This window comes from Mustela lutreola, chromosome 8 (genome assembly GCF_030435805.1).
Source record: "Mustela lutreola isolate mMusLut2 chromosome 8, mMusLut2.pri, whole genome shotgun sequence".
NCBI lineage: Eukaryota > Metazoa > Chordata > Mammalia > Carnivora > Mustelidae > Mustela > Mustela lutreola.
The window spans coordinates 116,676,209-116,699,239 of record NC_081297.1 but is presented as its reverse complement, the minus strand read 5'-3'; the positions used below and the strand labels follow the sequence as shown (position 1 = coordinate 116,699,239).

The following is a 23,031-nucleotide window of genomic DNA, read 5'->3' as shown; positions in this document are numbered from 1 at the left end:
GGCTTAACCCACTGAGCCACCCAGGCACCCCTAACTCATTATTTTTAATAGTTGACCTGTATATCCTTTGTTTCTTGAATATGCAGCATAATATAATGATTAAGACCACAGAGTTTTAAGACTAGCTCCTTGGCATTTTATCCACATTATACCATTTTTCAGCTGTGTACATGGAGCGATCATAAAATTGGCCAAATATCATTATCACAAAAAAGTTGAGACATGTAAGTAAAAATATTATAAATGGATTCGCCAATTACCATATAATAAATCTAAAAATTAATAATATTTTAAAATCCTTTCTTTCTGGAGATTTTAAAATACTTGATTAAAATTAAATAAGGTAAAAATATAAACCAAAATTACAGAACTTTAAGAAAACAAACCATCGGGCGCTTGGGTGGCTCAGTGGGTTAAGCCGCTGCCTTCGGCTCAGGTCATGATCTCAGGGTCCTGGGATCGAGTCCTTCATTGGGTTCTCTGCTCAGCAGGGAGCCTGCTTCCCTCTCTCTCTCTCTCTCTGCCTGCCTCTCCATCTACTTGTGATCTCTCTCTGTCAAATAAATAAATAAAATCTTTAAAAAAAAAAAAAGAAAAGAAAAAAAGGAAAACAAACCATCACAAATTACACAAAAATAAACTAAAAATGGATCATGGACTTAAATGTAAAACATAAAAATGTAAAACTTTTAGGAAAAATAAAATGGCAAATCTTTCAGGACCTAGGGCTAGGAGAAGAGTTCTTAGACTTGTCACCAAAGACATGATCCATAACAAGAAAAGTTGGCAAATTTAAACTTATCAATATTAAAAACATATACTTTGCAAAAAGCCCTGGTAAGAGGATTAAAAGATAAGCTACAGATTGAGAAAAAAGTTATTTTCAAACCATATCTGACAAAAAAAATTATATATTATATACAAACCACTCTCAAATTCAACAACTAAAAAATCAAGTAATCCAATTAGAATATAGGCTTAAGTCATGAAGTGGCATTTTACTGAAGAGGATGTAAGGATGACAAATAAGCAGACAAAAGGGTTTTCAACATTATTACCCCTCAGGGAATTGTAACTTAACCACAGTAACATATTACTACATGAATGTCTAAACTTTAAATGTGGTAATGGCATCAAATGCTGGCAATAATGTGGAAAAAAAGGATCACTTGTCCATTTCTAGTGGGAAAGTAAATTTGTACTCTAGAAAATAATAGGACAGTTTCTTATAAAAGTCAATACACATTTATTCAAAGACCCAGCATTTGTCTTCTTGGACATTTATCCCAGATAATGACAACTTATGTTCAAACAACGTGTTTGAACCTATGAATGTTCAGAGCAGCTTTTTCACAATAGCTCAAAACTGGAAAAAACTTGAATGTCCTTCAGCAAGTGGAAGATTAAAAAAATTATGGTACATCCATAACATCAATACCATGGAATTCTACTCAGCAATATACAGGAACAAACGAATAAAACACACAACTTAGATGGGTCCATCACAAGTGAGTAATGGATTAAAAGATAAGCTACAGAAGATAACCCCCAAACACAAAAACCCTAAAGACTAACCAATAAATTAAATAAAACAAATCCCATACAACTTCCCCCCACCCCATCCCCTAAGGCTAGCAGTTTTGAGTTGTATTTATATTGAAACCTAATGTTTTAAAAATAGTTCTGATTCTCCAACCATCCCACCCCACCCCACCCTGGGTATGCAGCAATAGTAACCAATTAATTATTTTATTCTACCCGCCCCCCCAAAATTAATCCAGTGTTCTTTAGCTTTTTTTTTTAAATACAAACAAAGAAAGTGTTATAAGCTTTTTAAAAAGGTGAGTGAAAAAGAGCAGTCTCCAAAGGTTATATACTATATAATTCTACTGAAATAGCATTCTAGAAATGACAAAATTATAGAGATCATATGAAGAAGAAAATATTTAATGGTTGCTAAGAACTGGAAGGTAGGAACAGGGAGGGAGATGTCAGTGTCTAAAATGGTAGTGTGAAGGAATCTTGCTATAGGACTATTCTATCTTGACTGTGGTGGCAGATAAAAGAAACAACACGTGGAATAAAATGGGTATAACTAAATTACACACTTACATACAAGTTAGTGCATATAAAACCAGTGATATCTGAGTAAGTTTGGCTGATTTTCAAAGTCAGTTTCCTGGTTTTGATATTGTTGAACAAGATAATATTGGGGAAATTGTGTACAAGATATATAGGATCTTTTTTGTATTATTTATTACAACTGCCTGTGACTCTGCTATTGTCTCAAAATAATGAAATAATGTTTTTTAAAGAAATGTAATGAAAACATTACATATCATATAAGAAAGTAGGGTATACTGAGTTAATTACATTTTTATCCTGTCTCCTACTTCTGTGCTTTCTTGCCACACTCTTCACCTACCAAGCTTACTTATAACTCAGGGTTGATTACATTCAAAAGATTTTATGGCATTAAAAGAGTAGAAAAAATCAGAACTATCAATTAAATTATTCATTATATAAAACTAAGCTAAAATGAATAAATTAATACTTATATGTGAGAAAGTACATATTACTTTAATTATAGAAGTCCAGGTTTAATGAACTTATTACCAAGTCTGCCAGACTTCACTGAAAAGAAATAAAAAATTTAAAAAGCTTTTTTTTTTTTGTTAACCAAAACCTTTATGTTACAGAGAGCCCTTCATCTCTTTTTCATATTTTCTAAAATTAATCCAAGGTTTCAAATGAAAAACTTCATAAGATTTAACTGCATATATCTGAACTCTTTTATCTATTATTTGTCATCAGCTAAGGTATTTTCTATGCCATAAATCTACTTCACTGCTACTAACTAAATGCTAATATTATATAAATGAACATTGCAAGGCTGAACTACAAGCTTTAAATAAATCAAACAGATTGAAATAGTATCATCAACCATGCTGGAATGGTTTTAATATATACCTGAAATAGTCTTTATGTTTTTCTCATTATCCTGTGTCATAAACTCTAATATAAAAATTTCTAGAGCTATGATACAGTCATGCTCCCAAAAACTAAGGGTCCTTAAGGCAGAGTGAATACAAGGTATGGCTCAGAAAATGAAATTCAATTCTTTAGGGATTGTACATATTATGATAAAAAGGACAAAATTAGTATGTGACAGGTTATATTAATAGGTGGTCATGGAGGTAAAATTATGCCTGTGCTTTAAAAAGTAATGCGGGTAAGTTTTCTTTCTTTTATAGATATAACTCATGTTTAATGCCGAATTTTATATTCATGGCTTCAGTTCTAGAATTCTCCAGGAAATATCATTCACATGCAATTCAATGTATAGTAGTCCTTCTTTATCGGTGGGAGATATATTCCAAGACCCCCACTGGATGCCTAAAACTGCAGGTAGCACCAAACCCTATATTTACAATGTTATTTCCTACACATGCCTATCTATGATGAAGTTTAATTTATAAATTAGATACACTAAGATGAAAATATAATATCAAAAATATTAAAGTAACAACTAAATAGGTTTAAAAAAAGAATATGAACATAAGCAAAGTAAACCTATTATAATTCTAGACACTACTAGTCAGTTGAGGTAAGTGGTAAGTGACCAACAGGGAAGATGAACAGAATTACTATGCTACTGGTAATAATCTCTTTCTTCATCTATGTGCTGATTACCTCAGTGCATTCATTTTGTGCAAGCTGAGCTGCACATTTGAATATATGAATTATGTATGCACATATAGACATGCATAAGTATATATATATATTTCAATAAAATAATATGTCTACACTACACCACAGAAACTACCAGAGGAAAATAAGTTTTAAAGCACATGTAGTAGGGTGTCTGAGTGACTCAGTGGGTTAAGCCTCTGCCTTCGGCTCAGGTCATGATCTCAGGGTCCTGGGATGGAGCCCCACACCGGGCTCTCTGCTCAGCAACGAGCTTACTTCCCCTTCTCTCTCTGCCTGCTGCTCTTTCTAATTGTGATCTCTCTTTCTCTCTGTCAAATATATAAATAAAATCTTAAAAAAAAAAAAAGCACGTGTAGTATATATGGAAAGAAAAACAACTTTGTTATACTGGTAAGTATATAAACATCTGAAAGTATTTTGAGAAGAGTACACTGAGTTTCAGTTATTAAAATATTAAGAGATAAATCAAATATACACTAGGATTCATTAAAGACTAAGGAAATGAAACAAGTTAGTAACAAGCTAGTAAAGTAACAAGTTAGTAAACAAGTCATAGTAATAAGCCAATTACTAAGACAAATTGTAAAATATTCTACATATTCTGGTAAATTTTAAAAAGCATGTGGAAGGCACATAAAGAGAAATATCAATGGAGCAAGAACAGAACACTAGAACAATCTAAGGCATTTACAACTAGTTTATTCTTGAGGCACTTGGGTGGCTCAGTCGGTTAAGTGTCAGCCTTTGGCTCAGATCATGATCCCAGGACCCAGCTCCCTACTCAGCAGGGAGTCTGCTTCTCCCTCTGCCTCTGCCTGCCTGGCTCGCTCTCTGTCAAATGAATAAATAAAATCTTAAAGAAATAAAGAAATAAAACTAACTAGTTTATTCTGAAAGTAGTATTTTTAGTCAGCAAGGGATCCAAGAGAGTGAGAACGACCTAAATTACACACAAACTACTCTTAGCTATGTGAGTATTCAATTATTTCCCCTTCCAGTATGTACATTAATTTGATTATCCAACAAGAGACTATGTTTATGGGAGGGGCAATTTATTTATTTATTTTCAAGTTCATTGACACAGTGAATCAAAGCCATGACTCTTTTTTTCTCTTGTGATATTTAATTACATATTTCATTTAAAAATGTCTTCATACAATAGAGATATTTATCTTTTGGTTATAAAATATATTGTTACTAATTCTGAGGTTTTCATTAATTTTTGTATATATCAAGTGGATAGATATATGGTATTATAATTCAGGAATTTGTATCTATCAATATTTTTATTCACAACATTATTCATTAATTTCTTAACTCAAAAATGTGTGTCAATCTGTAATCATGCATTTCTGATCTAAATTTTCTCTTATGCTTGTATTTCTTAATACATTTAAAATTTTAATTAATCTGACATTTAAATTGCTAACATCTGATATGAAGTAAGGGCTGACTTTCTCAGCCTGCTTTTCATACTAAATGGATAACAAATTGAAATCACTCTCTAAAAGTTAAGAGCTACCTGCAAATAATAGCACAACACATTTTCTTTGGAACATAGTCAACATGTATAGGTTGTGGATTTTCTAAAAACGATTCCTGGAACTACAGTCACTGTCTTCCCTTCCGTCCTTCTTCCATTGCTCCCTTCCTTATTCCCTTTTTTCCTTCCTTCCCTTCCTTCCTACTTTCCTTCCTTCCTTCCTTCTGATTTCAGGTTCCTGTGCGACATCGTTCCTTCTTGCCAGCAATGTTTTCTTTACTGCTTCCTCCTTTTTTGAATTTTTTTAAACTCCTTATGATCCCTAGTGTTTGCTTCTTTCCAGGTGTATGGATGAATCACTAAATGAGCTAGTATCTGCAGAATTATTTAGATTTTTTTATTATTTATTTATTTGACAGACAGAAATCACAAGTAGGCAGAGAGGCAGGCAGAGAGAAAGGGGGAAGCAGGCTCCCTGCTGAGCAGACAGCCTGATGCGGGGCTTGATTTCAGGACCCTGAGATCAGGACCTGAGCCAAAGGCAGAGGCTTTAACTACTGAGCTCCCAGGCGCGCTGCTCTTCAGAATTATTTAATAAAACCCATGGTCACAATCATATAGAAAGAAAATATAACTTTCATCTGCTATTTTAATGTGCTACTAATAAGCAACTACTAACATATCTAGTTATTAGTTCATTATGAAATAATTAGATAATTTGTTTTTTTAGCTTTGAGCTTTTTTAAGTTTTCAATTTTCAGAAAAGTTACAAGGATGGTTCAGATAGTCTATACACTCTTCATTCATTAACACAACCTAACATTAACATAGCCATTGCACATTTATCAAAATTGAGAGTAACATTAACTAACTACAAACCTCACCTGGCTTTTACTAGTTCTAACACTGATATCCCTTCTCTGTTTTAGGAAACAATCCAGGATTTCACATTGCACTAGTGTGTGACTGTATTCTGTGTCTTTGTCTTTCATGATCGTTTTCTGTATATTGTACTTACTCTAATGGTAGCTAAAGATTTTTATGAATATGCTCATATTACATACCTGTAAATAAAGATAAACTAAATTTCTTTCAGGGTGAGAGCTAAGAATTAAATTTAAAACACACATTTTCATAATTCTTTTTTTTTTTTTTTTTTGGACAAAGAAAGAGAGAGAGAGAGAGAGAAAGAGAGAGAGAGCACAGGCAGGAGGAGCAGCAGAATCCCTGCGGAACAGGTGGAGCCCGATGTGGGACTCAATGCTAGGACCCTGGGATCATGAGCTGAGCCAAAAGCAGTTGTTTAGCCAACTAAGTCACCCAGGTGCTCACATTTTCATAATTCTTGACAAAATACCATTCTTCCTTATTTTGATCATTGGTACTATACAAGCTGCCTTTCTAGCCCCCCACATCTCAACATTCTTGCTTTTCCACTCTTAGTACTAAACTTCAGTAGCTTAATTAGCTTAGGTTTTCCTATAGTTTTATATTATTATTGTGTCTGGTATTTTTATTATATGTAGCTCCAAACACATCTGAAAGCGGATAAGTTGTAAATAAGTTATGCATAGAAAGAATGTGCAATACTAAAAGAAAAGCTAGAGAATAAGGACTTGGGAAAGGTTAGAAGGAAAAAGGGATTTCACCCAAAGGCTATTTATTTCTAGGCGCCTCAACCACTATCACCAAAAAAAAAAAAAAAAAAAAAAAAAAACGTTGCTACTATACACAGCTCTAGTTTATGGGTTTACATGGAAAGATACCATATTCGCAATAAGCAAGTGCATAGTTTTCAATTTCTTTATTTATTTTTTCCACACAGCATGTTCACTGATATAATCATACCTAAGATATATTTTTCTCATACTCAGAAGGTATGAATATAAAATTCGTTAATATCCCTTTTAAAAGCTGATCTCTTTATCAAAATAGAAAAAAATCAGATATATTTTAATATATGTATTTATAAATGCAAACCTCTTAAATCATGAGAGTCTTACAAAGTAAATGCTTTTTTTTTTTTTAAAGATTTTATTTATTTATTTGACAGACAAAGATCACAAGTAGTCAGAGAGGCAAGCAGAGAGAGAGGAGGAAGCAAGCTCCCCGTTGAGCAGAGAGCCTGATGCAGGGCTTGATCCCAGGACCCTGGGATCATGACCCGAGCTGAAGGCAGAGGCTTTAACCCACTGAGCCACCCAGGTGCCCCTTACAAAGTAAATGTTAAATAAGAGTCAATGATACATCATGAAATGTGATTTAATCTTAGAAAGTTGGAACTGAGTTGTTACAGAGGAAGAAATACTAACTTAATGTGGACCACTAAATGGTTTTAAATAAAATATATAATTCTAAAAACATTTTACAATCTAAAATTAAAACTTGTGTTTGCCATATGTGCAAGCTTTGGAAGGATTTCTAAGCCTCCTGCTCTCTGAATTAAAGCATTATGGATACTTGAAAATCATTTCTTAAAATACAAAAATAAAGTGGAGACTACTAATGAGATAGATCAAAACATGGCGTAGCAATTGAACTCGCTACTCACCTGTAATATCTTCGCTAAATTATTATAGTCTATCAATGTATGTTTAATAAAGAAACATTATGTCTTCAAAATTATATGGTATTATGTCAGTTTGCTACTTTAAATACTTATTTTCTAGATATAAAAAGTGAAGTAAATGAAAAGTATTAAGACAAAATTACTTTAATTAATTAATTAATTTTTTAAGACAAGATTACTTTAAGTGTCTACATTTTCATAGAACTATTCAAGGGCTTCCAAAAAATAGCACCCACTTAATCCAATTACAATTATTCCAATTAAGACCAGAAAGGTTAATTGAAGCCCAAGTTTATAAAGTATATCAGGAAGATGATGAAAACTTAATTCTAATTATAATGGACACGTCTTTCTACTCTGCCATGTTTTACTTAAAAATATGCATATAGGTTTTTGGGGTTCTTTTTGTTTTGTTTTGTTTTTGGTGTGGAAGTATGACATTCAGGTTAAGCACATGAGCCCCGACTCATAGAGTTTGGGTTCAAGCCTATGTGTTTAACAGTCTAGTTGGGTAGATTTTAAGTTAACCCTTCCCAATTTTCTCACCTGAAAAAGGGACATAACCATGGTACTTACCTCACTGATTACTTTTGATGACAAAATTATAAAATGAGTGATGTCCATAGCATGTTTCATGAAACAATTTAAACATATAAATGATACTCTATTAAACATAATAAAAATAAGGATACCAAGATTCATTTTACTTTAAAAAAATAGATCTTTACACTGATCTAGAGTAAAGTTCAGATGGAATAGAAATAAAAGCTAAGTAAACTAACAAAATCTCATAATCTGTCTCAATATTAGTAGTAAATCTAACATATTGGTAGTGTATCATATTATAGTCAGAGTACTTGGAACCTCACTCAAAATAAAAAGCAAGTCTTATTAGATATTCAATACATAAATAATCAATTTTATAATGAATTATTTGATAAGAGCATTAGGGCTCTCCAGGGAACAAAACCAATAGTATGTGTACATGTGTATAAAAAAAATATAGTACATAGTAAAGAAAAAATATATTCAATTGTCTTGGCAAGTCCAAAATCTATAGTATTGGCTAGCAGGCTGAAGACCCAGGAAGGAGCTGAAAATTTCATTTCAGGTCAAAGCATAGTTGGCTAGGAGCACTGCCTTTTTATTAGGGGACATGAGTGTGCTTTCTATTAAGTTCTTCACCAATATTATGGAGAACAATAAGTTTCAATCAAAGTTTGCAGACTTAAATGTTATTCTCATCTAAAAATGCCTTCATAGTAATATACAGAATGGTATATTACTTCATAGTAATATACAGAATGGTAATATACATCTGAGTAGTTTGCCCTACTCAAATTAATACCTAAAATTAACCATCACAATAGCTCAACCCAAAATCGTTCTTTAGCAGATTTCCTCAACTTGCTTTTTTCTTTTAAGATTTTATTTTTATTTATTTGACAGACAAAGACCACAAGTAGGCAGAGAGGCAGGCAGAGAGAGGAGGAAGCAGGCTCCCTGCCGAGCAGAGAGCCTGACTCGGGGCTTGATCCCAGGACCCTGGGACCATGACCTAAGCTGAAGGCAGAGGCTTTAACCCACTGAGCCACCCAGGCACTCCAGATTTCCCCAACTTTCTTAGGAACAAAAATATCCATTCATTATCAAAGCAGAAAACTACTTATCTTCTCCTTTTCCTTGAAACTTATATATACCACCTTGCCCCTTTCCATTCCCTTCACCCATAACATCCAATAAATCAGTAAGTACCCCAACTGTTAACTCTCCCATAAAGATCACCAGAAAACTATTTTTACCAGGCAAAATTAAGCTTATCTGACTTAGGAAAACAAAAGAACACCCCAGAAAGAATCTCAACAGTGTCTCAGAAGAGGTATTTACAGAGTCTAGAGTCTAACTTCCGGTAGTATTAGGCAGGTTCTTCAAAGAGGGGAATTGGATGGAATTGGGCAAAATTCATTACAGAATATTTTAGTACCTGTGAATTCAATATGCCAAGAGTTTTGAGGAGACTTTGAAAGCAAACTGGTATCTGAGAAGCAGGATATTTGTGCAGGTGAGCAAAATGTTATCTTAATGGGAGATCTGTTTACACAGATGAGCGAAATACTCAAATAAATTTGTTTGTAAGAACTTCCTGATACAAACAGGCAAACAGTGGCAGTATTTATCTGGCTACACCATCACCTTCCTAGCAAAGAACTTCCTGGAATGAATTGTGAAGTCATGTTGATACGGGTAATCTAGATTCTCCATGAAGTGGTGTCTCCTTTGTAATCTCTTCGTTTTCTGCTCTTGAGCCATCATCTACGTTACTTCTTCCTCTCTCCTGGATGCTTAAGAATGTTTACTATATATGGTCTTTTAACCTCCCCCTCAAACCTACCTTCATAGTTTTTTTTTCCTCAAATTTATTAATCATAAATCTAAAATGCCCATTTATTCTATAATTCTCATACTATAACCTTCAATGTCTCTAAGTTTCCAGGTCACCAAAATGGATAAAAAAGCTCATAAGAATAGTACTTACTGTTTGGCCTTGGTTTATTCCTTCAATATCTTCCCTAGCCAAACATCTATATCAAAACCAAAATCCAAAACAAACAAACAAACAAAACACCAAAACTTCAATACACTGATGAAAATACAGGTTCGGGTCATTTAAGTTCAATGAAATATCCCATTCTTTCTTCCAATTTGTTACTGTTTGTTGTTAAAATATGAATGAGACATAAATGGAAAATAAAATCAACTCAAAAATAGAATTGAAAAACAGACTATATCATTAAGTCAGAATTAGCCCAAACCTACCATATGAATATCAAGATTTTTGAGTGACTAAAATTTGCACAACAGATTTTGAAGCAATCTTTCACACACGCACAAGCAAACATTCATTCAGTGATGTTTGCTTTCATCAGACACAGACAGCAAGCCCAGTCCACATGCCTGCTGCCTCTCTACATTGACCACATACCAACCTCTATTTGGTATTTAAGGAGTGCATTTTGTGATGAATGCAATGTCTTCATTAATCCTCATTCATTTTTGAGAAGCAATTTCTGGAAGATATTTACAAAACTCACCATACTGCATATGGAGACAGTGACTCACAGAGAAACTGAAGAATCTGATAGCAGTATTACTAAATACTGTGTTTCACTGGAATCAGAAATTTCTTCCAATCTACATAGTACATACCAAACAGATGGAGTGTTAAAACAAATCTTTGCTGTAGGTGGCCTTATCTTTTCAGCCAAAACAGTCCACATATACCCACAAAAGATATGTATCCAATAAATCTGAAAAAATATATCAGGGATTTTTTTCTCAAATATTTGACTAATTTCTTTGCAATGCTTAATCCCTTTTCCAAATAATCTAATTTCTAGAAATTAATTATTTTAAAAAATGACTGTCAAAAAATCAGCTTTATTCATATTATTAAAACACAGAGTCATCCAAGTGTCCAACAGTTGGAGTGTAGTTAAGAAATTTACGGTTCATGAAATGGATAGAGTCTTACTCAGCCAACTCTCAGAATAGGGTAATGCAGAGAAATGGAAAAGTGTTTACCATGTAACATTTGGTAGGAAGAAGTAAATATAAGATTTTATGTATATTATGATGACCACTGTGAAAAGTGTGTATGGAATTGTTGGAAGGCTAAAACAGAATATAAAAAACAATTTAAAAATGTGCTCTGTTGTTGGGTTTGGCATATCTTTTTCTTTATAGTCATGATTTATGGTTCCATAATATTCTTTGTATTATAATCAAAACTATAGTTAAATTTTACTTATTATTATTGTGTTGGTTTTTTTGTTTGTTTGTTTGTTTGTTTTTTCAAATTTTAGAAGGTGCTTAGCTTTTGTCTCAACTCCTTCATTCTTTTCTGGTCACAGCTGTTGTGAGCTGACCTAAATAAAGTCAACAATGTGCAAATAGATTTTAAGTCTGTTAACACTTGTTTTCCAATTGGAGTTTTTGTTTACTGAGTTCTCTGTCAAGAGCTCTAGTTTGGAGTGTTATGCAAAAGCTACTTGTTAAGGGCACCTGGGTGGCTCAGTGGGTTAAGCCGCTGCCTTCGGCTCAGGTCATGATATCAGGGTCCTGCGATCGAGTCCTGCATCGGGCTCTCTGCTCAGCAGGGAGCCTGCTTCCCTCTCTCTCTGCCTGCCTCTCTGTCTACTGTGATATCTCTCTCTGTCAAATGAATAAATAAAATCTATTTAAAAAAAAAAAAAAAAAGCTACTTGTTAAAAACAAAAATATTTAATGTCCCAAGAAATACCATTGTAATTTGTAAAGGGCAGTTACTGGAAAGAACGGATCTCATATGAATTTTTAATTATAAGACTGATACAAAGTTCCAAGCAAATGTCATCTACGATGTTGTTGGTCTTTATATGGCCTTCAGATGTAGCAATTCAATAATTTATTCAGTGAACAGTGTTTGCAAAATTCTGTCCTGGGTATTAGAAGGAATGTGAAATAATAATGTAAACCTTTGCGTAAATTTGATTTTATACAACATTAATAAATCAAACCAAGTTTTTGTTGTTTACCAATTCTCTTTTTCCCAAATAAAGGAAATGATACTTATAGTACTTATCTGTCTCATATAAATGGATTACCATGTAATTAAGCCAGGAATAGAATATAAATCAGTGCTTTTCATTCCAGCATGTTTATGTTTCCTCTCAGGAAAAACAAAAACAAAATCCAAAACAGAACTTGTGGTAGCTCATCGTTTTGGCCCACTTGTGTTACTCCCGTGATTCCCACGAATGTATTATATTACCTGGCAAGAAACTTTAGAGATGTAATAAATTTACTAACTAGAAGACCATAAGATTGAGAGATTATGGACAATCCAATGGATCTAATCACACTGACCCTTTAAAGTACAAATGCTGCTCTGGCTAGTAGCAGAAGACAGTGAGAAATTAAAAGCATGGCATGGGAAGAACTTGACTTCCCACTACTATTGTGAAGGTAAAGAGGACCACATGGAAAGCCATGAGTAGGAAATGAATTCTGCCAACCATTGTTGGGCTTGAAGGTGGACTCCAAGACCAGATGAAAACTGCAACCCTAGCTGACACTTGAATTTAGCCTCATAAGATCCCAAGAAACCAGTCGAGATTTTTTTGGCTTCTGATCTCCTAAAATGTGAGATATTGTTTTAAACCACTCTATTTTTGGTAACTTGTTTTAATAGCAGCAATAGGAGTCAATACAGTGTTTGTCCAATTAACTTCGCATGAAAAAAACAGAAAAGCAGATAAAGTTTTGAAGTTTAATTTATTTCTACCTTCTTTTTCTCTCTGTATCTTCCTTTTGCTGTTTTCCTTTCCTTCTGAAGCTATCCAAGGACAACTGATTGTGGTGTAACCCCGTGATAGGGTAGTTCTTTAAAAGTTAGGAACACATGTTGAAAATCAACCCCATCTATACAACCTTTTACTTCAAGTCCAGCTGGTAACTAAAGAGAAAGGTAAGAATTTCTTCTCAGAGTTCTCCAATGGTATTTTCATTTCAAGTTTGGATACATGAAGGAACAGCTTAACAGTTATAAATCTCAAATGGTGAAATTTCCACCATTCTAATAGATGGGGAAGATATAATATGATAGGCAGATAATCTTCAATTGCATTAAAATGCCCCCGGACTTTCACATCAGCAGCATGTGGGCAGCCATTAGAAATGCAGAATCTCGGTCTCCACTTCAGAATTACAAAATCAGAATCCTCATATGCACAAGATCTACAGATAATGCATACATAGTAAGGTTTGAGAAGTGCTGTCTTAAGTTTCACTATGTGGGTAAAATATTCCTTCACAGCTTGAAAGAATATTTCTGCTAAAAGCATCCTCTCCCTGAAACAAGGAAATGCACAGAATTAGGAGATTCCCTAAGGTTGAACTTTAGAATCAATGTTTCCTTATATTGAGCATTTATTTTGTGCTAGAGATTGTTTTAAATGCTTATGTTAATTATGCATTTAAATGTCATAATTGTGTGATTTTTTAGGTAACAGTGTAGGGTGCCTGGGTGGCTCAGTGAGTTAAGCCGCTGCCTACGGCTCAGGTCATGATCTCAGGGTCCTGGGATCAAGTCCCGAATCAGGCTCTTTGCTCAGCAGGGAGTCTGCTTACTCCTCTCTCTCTGCCTGCCTCTCTGCCTACTTGTGATCTTTCTCTGTCAAATAAATAAATAAAATCTTTAAAAAAAAATAACAGTGTAAGTGTAATACTACTGACTATTCCTTGTATCTGTACTATATGGACAAAGTAGAAATTTATAAGATTTATTTTCAAAAAGAACATTAAGTATAAATATAAATATGCATATATTGTTCTAATAATTATAATGTCATCTACCCTGAGCATTCAATTATTTCTATTAAATCCAAAAATACAATTCATTAGAATGAGTAATACTTCAGGTTAATGTAAGTTTCTAAGTGATTTGGTTTTGTGTATAAAAACAGCAAAAGAGAGGGAAAGAAAAGTTATAGTGCATTGTAATACAATAGCCTGTGAAAAAATATTTACATGACAAAATGTACTACGTTCTCATCTAAATCTTTTACAGGTAAAAATAATTCCCTGTGAGTACTTTACTAACTTTCCTTTATACACTAATACTTAAAGTTGCTAAGGTAGCTCTTTTCTCAGTTTAAATAGCCATTTTAAATTACTAAAGGGGAACATAGTGGGTTTTTATTCTTTCACTTAATGGATAGAACAAAAATTTTATTTGTGTAGGTTAAAGTTTAAGTAGGTATTTAAAATTTCAAAACCATTTTAGTGACAAATATTAATAACAGTACTGGTGAAATGCAAATTTTTAACAGCATATGCAAAACCTGAAATTTAGAAAAACACCAAATTTTGACAAAGCTTAACTGTAAGTACATGTGAAAATATCCTATTATACCCATAAACAACTGAATGTAGATAAAGGGGAAATCCGAAAAAGCAAGAAATCATATGATTCCAAAAAAAAGATCCAGAAATAGTCACCCTTAAAACATACACACACACTCACACACACACACACACACACACACACACACACATTCTATTAAAATCAGCACAGTATTAGAGAAATAAAAACACATTTCAATAACAAATGGGCAATACAATTATTATGTGAAAGCAGACTTCTCAAAAAAGCAAAGATTCCAATTAACCAATTATGTGTCTATTACATGTTCGATATTATACTAAACATTATAAGCCATTTCTTGTCTTAAAATTTATACAACATGAATGGAAACATGCATGGAGAGAGTGAGAGAGAGAGACATTTGGGTTGACATGATAATAAAAATCTAGAGTCCAAGTGTTCCTAAAAAAAATCATTCAGCTTTTTATATACTGTCTCCAAATTTCTCCCAGACTTGTCTGGGGAAGATCAGCATCCCCCAAAATCTTAGAGGTCAGCAAGGTACAATTTAAATACACTGAAAAGAAAGTCTGTCTATTCCAGAACCAGGAATCAGAGTAGTGAAGGGCAGAGAAAGAGTACATCATATTTGTGAGACTAAGAAAAATGGAGCCTGCCTTTATGGAGAACACAAGTGTGGAAATTTCTCCACTCAACAGGACAGAACAGAATTACAGAAGCTATTAAAAGCTATTAGAAGGTTTCATGCAACTGGCAAAAGAGGAGCTTTGCAGATCTTAGGAAGTAACATAAGATTAAGACTGTTTGGCTCCTTAATTTCTCTATTTCTCTCCCTGGGAAGTTTTACTCATTTTCCAAACTACAGCCCTGGAAGTCTTAATGGGTACCTAAGTTAGTTTTCTAAATATCGTCTTAGTTCAAATTATTCATCATGAAGTACATACACAGATAAATCAAATTGCATATTTTTGCATATTCTATTAGAGATGATACAGAAAAACAAAATGACAGGGAGAAAAATATATCTTAACATGAGAAACACACAAAAATCGGGAATAAATAATACATGTAAGTACAATGCTATCTTTGTGATTAATCTCAATTTTTGAAATATTCAATGTTGCAGAGCTTAATATTACACTTCAATTTATTTATTTTCAATGTAATTTACAGTGATGTATTTTATAGGATTTAATTTAATTCATAACTACTTTTAAAAATAAAACCATATAAAAACAGATGAGTTAATACCAACTCTTGAAAATAAAGCGAGTTTTCACTTCTGGCTATATGAGAGCATGATGGAGTTTACACTGCAGCTTCCCAACAGGACTGCAGCAGAGCTTTCAAGTGTTTCCTGTAGAGAACCGCTGTTTGCCCTATTTACATAATAATTCATGATATTTCCTAGGCTCAGAAACTAGTTTTATTTATTTGTTTGTTTGTTTGCTTATAGTCAAAGTTTTATTTTGTTTAGTTTTTCCTTGGATTGATAACATTTCAGAAGAAAATTAAGTACTTTAAAGCAATGAAAGAAAAAATGAGGTTGGTTATTTCTTCTGTCTTCAATTCCAAATCACTAAGATATTTCTTTTATTAAGAATTAAAATGAATCTAATCTTCCTCTCTATTTTTCATAATGGCTTAAAAATTAATTTATACTGTAATGGGGCCTTGCTTATAGTAAAAAAAAATTCTTTAATAAAAAAAGGAGTAGAGATTCATATTTAAGTGTAAAAGAAAAAACACAGAGCGAGGCTGGCATGAGAATGGATTAAGAGATTCTGATTAGCAGTTATACCAAAGTATTTGCCCCTGTAGTTCCAACAGCTTCCCATCCTTAAATGAATAATAAAGGATTATTAATTCAAGATTAAATTTATTTCCAAGCCTAACACATAAATGGATTATAAAGGCTTTGGGTGTTAGATAAATTGATGAAGTTTGAAGACGAAACAATGTTAAATAATAATAACAAATCAATAACAAAAGTAAAAATAAATAACATATTTTGGTACATATCTGGAAGACTACTATAACAGAATTTACCTGGCTTTAGAATTTACATTTAGGGCTTTACAGAAGTTAAATTAGTGAAAGTCCACAGATAAAAGTTTGGGGAAATGGAGACATTATATTTCATACAAACTCAATGGATACATTAAGTTTAGAGATTATAAATAACTCCTTAAATGTAGGGTTTATTAATTTCTTACTGATAACACAATTTAAAAAATCATAAAATCCAAACAAAATGATTTAGATCTTCAAGGCTACTGTTTTAAAATTTTAATTTAATTTAAAAAAATCTTAAATATAGATGAATGAATTATGTAATAACCTCTTGCAAGAAATATATTAACCAAAAAATTTTGTGAGTACTTATCCATAAGCGCCAGGTATTACAGCCCAGCATATGTGTTTCATTTAATCCTTACAATCCCATAATTCTGTTTACAGAATTGCCCTCATTTTATGAACAAGGAAACAGTAGCTTAGAATAAATAAATGAGTTGTCTAAGGATATGCAGACAGTAGCTGTTACAGCAGGTGTTAAAATTCAGGAACAAAATTTCAGTGCCTAGACTCTCAAACACACTGTTACTCTGCCATCTTAAGAAGCAATTATCTGAGGAGGCTGAGAAGATAGCAGAGCAGGAGGACCTAAGCTCACCTCCTCCCAGGGATATAACTAGGTAACACTCACATCAGTGTAAAATGACCTGAAACTGGCAGAATGCCATAACTAAAGGTAGAGAACAGGCCACATGTAAGAGATTAAGAAAGGAGGAGACACAGTGGGGAGCTGAAGGAACTTAGGCTGTCCTCAGGAGGGAGAGACCCACAGGTGTGGAGAGGGGAGAAAAACAGACCCTCACATTGGGGAATTGAAGCAGTAAGAATGAATCGCTATAACATTTGGCTTTGAAAACCAGAGGGGCCAACTTTTCTGAGCTCTTACAACCAGTGGGACTTAAACTCAGATTTTAAAATTCAGGGGCTCTGCTTTGGGAGAACATAGAGGGCAACAGGAAGCTGAAAACAGCCCAGGAAGATAGAGCATAGAAGCAGCAGTTTAAAAAACACCTGCAGCATATGGGAGGGAGAATTATTTACTATTCTCAGAGTGTATTCTGCAGGGGCAGGCTTTCCTGAGGGACTTCTCTAGGAACAAAGGAGCTGGCAGGCACCATTCTACCCCCCAACCATCACCACCTCCTACCATAAACACATGGTGACCTGAGGGAACCAGCCTTATGTAGGCATTCTCTACTTAACTTGCTTATACCAAGTCCCACCTTCCTGGGCTTTGGGATTCACCCTTTCCAATCACACTTGCCTCGGTGACAGGGCTGTCGGTCCACATTCCCAGAAGGCCTGTGCAAACCTTATGAATGTCACATCTCCTGCCATGTACTTTGTGGGGCCTTGGTCCCTGTGGTAGAAGCAGCAGCCCCAGAGATGATCAACCTTGTTAAAACTGTGTGCCCCACCCCAGGCATCCGTGCCCCAGCAGTGTAGGCACATTTCCTCCAATACACTCTTGGTTGGAGCCCATTCATAATGGGGCCAGAAGCCTGGTAGTGTGCAACTAGCCTCAACAGAAGCCAGCATGACTTCAAAGTGACTTCTGTGCTGGGGTTAGAAGGAGATAATGACACACAGTGGTCAGACCACTGTCCCAGCAGTAGGAAAGTGCCCTACAATTTGGGGCTATTGCACTTCTGGCAAACATCTACTAGACTCAAGTGAAGCCCAATGTGGTACTAGAGAGATCCATTAACATGATATGGACTAAGTTCTGTTCACAAAATGCAAAGAAAGCCCCTGTAGATGCAAAGAAAGCCACTGCTGAAGGAAAAAGCAGCTAAAACACAACACCAAGGCAGACGCAACACACTTAGGACATATCCCTAAAGCACCATGTTGCGGTGCTGCACTACAGAACCTTTTCTTCATAGCCACTGATTTCAAGAGCAGGATATGTAGCTGACTGTATTAACACAGAAACAGGCACAGAGAGTTTTATAAAATGAGGAGAAGAAGGAATATGTCCCAAAGAAAAACAGGACAAAAATACAGCAAGATACCTAAGTGATAAAGATATAAGTAATATACCAGATAAAGAATTTAAAGTAATAATCATAAAGATCCTCACTGGACTTGAGAAAAGAGTGAAGGGCATCAGTGAGACCCTTAGCAAAGAGATAAAAAAAGAACCAATCAGAGGTGAAGAACACAATAAATGAAATTAAAAATATACTAAGTGGAATAAATAGCAGACTAGAGGAAGCAGAATGAATCTGTGACCTGGAAGACAACAATGAAAAGTAATCAAGCTAAGCAAGTGAGAGGGAAAAAAAAAATTGTGCAAAATTAGAATAGACTTAGGGAGCTCAGTAACTCCATCAAGCATAATAACATTTGCATTATAGGCATCCCAGAAAGAGAAGAGAGAGAAGAGGAGGCAAAAAATTTTTTTGAAGAAATAATAGCTGAACACTTCCTGAGCCTGGGGAAGGAAATAGATATCCATATCTAGGAGTCACATATATCTAACAATATAATCAACCCAGGGAGGTACACACCAAGACATATAGTAATTAAAATGATAAAAAGTAATGATAAATAATTTTAAAAGTAGCAAGGGTGGGGGGAAAAGCACTAAGAGAAGACAGTTACATATAAGAAAAAACTTGTAAGGCTATATCAGTGGATTTTTCAGCAGAAACTTTTCAAACAAAAGGAGAGTACTGTAGTATGTTCAAAGTGCACAAAGGAAACAAACAAACAAACAAACAAAAACCCTGTAATCAAGAATACTCTATCCAGCAAGGTTAGCATTCAGAATAGAAGGATGAAAAATTTCCCATACAAACAAAAGCTAAAGGAGCCCTACAAGAACTGTTAAAAGGGGAGTGAGTGGAAAAGAAAGACCAAAATAATAACAAGAAGTGTAGAAAGCATAAAAATGGTAAAAATAAGTATATCTATAAAAATCAGTGTAGGGACTCATAAAATAAAAGGACACAAAGTGTGGCGCCATCTACCTAAAATAAGGGGATGAGTAAAAACAGGTTCAAACTTAAGTGAACATCAACTTAACATAGACTGCTATAAGCAGAAGATGTTCTATACAAACCTAATGGTAACCACAAATCAAAAAAATCAGTACATACACAAAGAATAAAGAGAAAGCAATCCACACATATTACTAAGGAAAGCCAGCAAACTGTAAGAGAAGAAAGAAAGACAGGAAAGGATCAAAGAAGATCTGTAAAAACAACCACAAAACAAGTAATAATATGACAATAAATAGAAACCTATTAATAATTACTTTCACTGTAAATGGACAAAACACTTCAATTAAAAGACATATAGGGTGAGAGAGTAGATTAAAAAAAAAAAAAGACATACATTTATATGCTGACCACAAGAGACTCATGACTGACTGAAAGATACGTATAGAATGAAAGTGAGAGTATGGAGAAACATTTATCATGCAGACGATGTCAAAAGAAAGTTAGGGTGAGGTACCTGGGTGGCTCAACCAATCTGAGCCTTTGGCTCAGATCATGATCCCAGGGTCCTGGGATCGAGCCCTGCATTAGGCTGCCTACTCTGCAGGGAGTCTGCTTCTCCCTCTGCTTACTGCTTCCCCTGCTTGTGCTGTCTCTGTCAAATAAATAAAAATCTTAACAAAAAGCCTTTAAAACAAAGACAATAAAAAGAGACAAAGAGGATCACTATATAGTAATAAAGGGGACAATCCAACAAGAATACATAACAAGTGTAAATATTTATGTATGTAACATGGAAGCACCCAAATACATAAAACAGTTAATAGCAAACAAAAGAACTTATTAATAGTAAGACAATAATAGTAAGTGACTTTAACATCCCACTTACATCAATGGACAGATCATCCAAACAGAAAATCAACAGTCAGTGGCTTTGAATGACACCCTGGACCAGAGGGATTTGACAGATATATTCAGAACATCACATCCTAAAACAGCAAAATACATATTCTTTTCAAATGCACATGGATCCTTCTCCAGAACTGATCACATAATAGGGCACAAAATAATTCTCAACAAATTCAAAAAGACTGAAGTTATACCATGCATCTTTTCTGACTGCAATGCTATGAAACTAGAAATGAACTAGAAACAATTTTGGAAAGAGAATAAATACATGGAGGTTAAATAACAAGCTACTAAACAATAAATGGGTCAATCAAGTCATCAAGAAAAATAAAAAAATACATGGAGAGAAATAAAAATGATAACAGAATGTTTCAAAAAATTTTGGGGGTGCAGCGTTGGTGGTATAGTGGTGAGCATAGCTGCCTTCCAAAAAATTTTGGGGATGAAGCAAAAGCAGATCTAAGAGGGAAATTTATAGCAATAGATGCTTACCTCAAGAAGCAAGTAAGGGCGCCTGGGTGGCTCAGTGGGTTAAGCCGCTGCCTTCAGCTCAGGTCATGATCTCAGGGTCCTGGGATCGAGTCCCGCATCGGGCTCTCTGCTCAGCAGGGAGCCTGCTTCCCTCTCTCTCTCTGCCTGCCTCTCCATCTACTTGTGATTTCTCTCTGTCAAATAAATAAATAAAATCTTTAAAAAAAAAAAAAAAAAAAAAAGCAAGTAAAATCTCAAACAACCTACTCTTACATGTAAAAGAATTATTAAAAGACAAACAAAGCCAAAAACAAGCAGAGGAAGGAAACAATAAAGATTAGAGCAGAAATAATTGATATAGAAACTAAAAATACAATAGAACAAATCCATGAAATGACGAGCTGACTCTGAAGAGATCAACAAAATTAATAAACCTCTACTCAGACTCATTAAAAGGAGTAAGAGAGACAGAGAGAGAAAGAGAGAGAGAGAGAGAGGAGTTGAATAAACAAAATCAGAAATGAAAGGGGAGAAATAAAACTGCACCACAGAAAATCAAAGGGTTAGAATAGGATACTATGAAAACTTCTATGCCAAAAGTTGGGCAACCTAGAAGAAATGGATACATTCCTAGAAACATACAATCTACCAAACTGAAGCAGGTACAAATAGAAAAAATTGAACAGATCACCAACAAGGAAATTGAATCAGTGATAAAAAAAAAAAAAACTCCCCAAAAAATAACTCCAGGACCAGATGGCTGCGCAGATGAATTCTATCAAATACTTAAAGAAGAGTTAATACATACTCTTCTCAAATTATTCCAAAAAATAGAAGGGAAGGAAAACTTCCAAATTCTTTCCAAAAGGACTGAATTACCTTAACACCAAAACCAGATAGTCACCAAAGAAATGGAGAACTATAGGCCAGTATCTCTGATGAACTTAGATCCAAAAATCCTCAATAAGTATCAGCAAACCAAGTCCAATAATATACTGAAAAAATCATTCATAATGATCAAATAGGATTTATTACTGGGATGCAAGGGTGGCTCAATATTCACAAATTAATCAACATGGCACACCACACCAATAAGACAAAGGATAAGAACCATATGATCATTTCAATAGATGCAGAATACTCATTTGACAAAGTACAATATCTATTCATGATTAAGAACCCTCAACAAAATAGGTTTAGAGGAAACATACCTTAACATAAAAAAATGCCATATATGAAAAACCAACAGCTAACACCATACTCAATGAGGAAAAACAGAGAGCTTTTCCCTTAAGATCAGGAACAAGACAAGGATATCCACTCTTACCACTTCTATTCAACATAGTACTGGAAGTCCTAGACATAGCAAGTAGATAAGAGAAAGGAATAAAAGACATCCAAATTGGTAAAGAAGTAAAACTTTCACCATTTGCAGATGACAGGATACTATATGTAGAAAACTTGAAAGACTCCACCAAAAAAGTACTAGAATTGATAAATGACTTGTCACAGGATATAAAGTCAATGTACAAAAATCTGTTGCATTTCTATATACTAATAATGAAGCAACAGAAAGAGAAATTAAGAAAACAAGCCCACTTACAATTACACCCAAAATAATAAAGTACCTAGGAATAAACCTAACCATCAAGTGAAAGACCTGTACTCTGAACACTGTAAAAGACTGATGAAAGAAGTTGAGGTGACACAAAGAAATGAAAAGACATTCTCTGCTGATGGATTGGAAGAACAAATATTGTTAAAAAAATCTTTGCTACCCAAAGCAATCTACACACTTAATCCACTCCCCATCAAAATATGACAGTATTTTTCACAAAGAATCCTAAAATTTGTATGGAACCATAAAAGACCTCAAATAGTCAAAGGAATCTTGAAAAAGAAAAACCAAATTGGAGGTATCAAAATTCCAGACTTCAAA

At 34.1% G+C, this 23,031-nt stretch overlaps 1 long non-coding RNA gene across 2 annotated transcripts in view; it reads right to left on the bottom strand.

Annotated features, from left to right (window-relative positions):
• Positions 1 to 13,090: 13,090 nt before the first annotated feature.
• The window catches only part of LOC131839224 (uncharacterized), a 97,951-nt gene continuing 88,010 nt past the window's right edge, over positions 13,091 to 23,031 (bottom strand). For both annotated transcript variants that reach the window (XR_009356869.1, XR_009356870.1), the window contains one exon: positions 13,091 to 13,655. This is a non-coding gene — a long non-coding RNA (uncharacterized LOC131839224). The remainder of the gene's footprint in view (positions 13,656 to 23,031) is intronic.